Here is a 1171-nt window from a genome sequence, read left to right as displayed (position 1 = left end):
GGAAGTCTACAGACCACATGTTGAGAATCAAAATGTTAGGCCAAGGGTCAATGAATTATGTGTCCCAAGAACCAAATCTTGCCCTTGTTTTTGTAAACACAGTTTTATTGGAACATATTCACACCTATTCATGTACATGTTATTATAGCTGCTTTCTTGCTACCATGGCATAAATTGAATACTTGCAACAGAGACTATATGGCTTACAAGGCTTAAAACATTTATGAACTGGCCCTTTAAAGAAATGTTTTCCAATCCCCAAATTAGGTTGTAACAATAGAATTAATCCAACACATGTATTTGAAAGAGATAATTAAGATCAGAAGTAAAAAATAATAATAATGTAACATAAAGGATGAATAAAGACAAATACTAGTTCTTTTATAAGAACAATAAAATACAAGATATGGCAAAGACTAATTAAAAAAGTGAAAGGATCACTTCTCAGCCTTTTGGCTAAGATCAAGTGTAGTATCTGTTCTTATCAGTTTAATATGTGATACATTCTCTATCCAAGGATATTATATTAAATGGATTTTTGGAGTTGGGAGGTAGAATAGGAGCTTGCTCCATCCACTTCTTGCATCAACCTGGTATTGCAGTACTTCCAGGAATGGTGCACCAAACAAAAAAAAGTGAAAGGAGCCTGAGCCAGATGGCTCGGTTGGTTGGAGCATTGTCCCAAGCACCAAAGGGTTGCAGGTTTTATTTCCTTTCAGGGTACATACCTAGGTGACAGGTTTGACCTCAGGGTGTGTATGGAAGGCAATAAATGGATGTTTCTCTTTTACATCGATGTTTCTTGCTCTCCCTTTCTCTTTCTCTAAAATCAATTTATATATACACATACACACACAGAAATATATATCTCCCTGTGATAATAAAAAAGTACTAGGATAGCCCTTGCTGGTGTAGCTCAGTGGATTGAGCATGGGCTGCGAACCAAAGGGTTGCTGGTTTGATTCCCAGCCAGGGAACATGCCTGGGTTGTGGGCCAGCTCCCCAGTGGGCACCAAGTGAGAGGCAACCACACATTGATGCTTCTCTCTATCTCCCTCCCTTTCACTCTCTCTAAAAATAAATAAATAAAATCTTTAAAAAAGTTCTATTATACTTATAATCAACATTAATAATCATAAAAGGGAGCTAAAATATGACAGAGTTAAAAATA

At 36.6% G+C, this 1171-nt stretch overlaps 1 non-coding gene across 1 annotated transcript; it reads left to right on the top strand.

Moving 5' to 3' along the window:
* The first annotated feature begins 436 nt into the window (after positions 1–436).
* LOC123816582 lies at positions 437–627 on the top strand. Its single transcript, XR_006785294.1, has one exon. It is a non-coding gene; the product is annotated as a U2 spliceosomal RNA (small nuclear RNA).
* Positions 628–1171: the final 544 nt, after the last annotated feature.

The sequence above is a fragment of the Phyllostomus hastatus genome, unplaced genomic scaffold (assembly GCF_019186645.2).
Source record: "Phyllostomus hastatus isolate PE091 unplaced genomic scaffold, TTU_PhHast_1.1 phas_contig_209, whole genome shotgun sequence".
NCBI classification, from domain to species: domain Eukaryota; kingdom Metazoa; phylum Chordata; class Mammalia; order Chiroptera; family Phyllostomidae; genus Phyllostomus; species Phyllostomus hastatus.
This window is presented reverse-complemented; position numbering and strand designations above follow the sequence as displayed.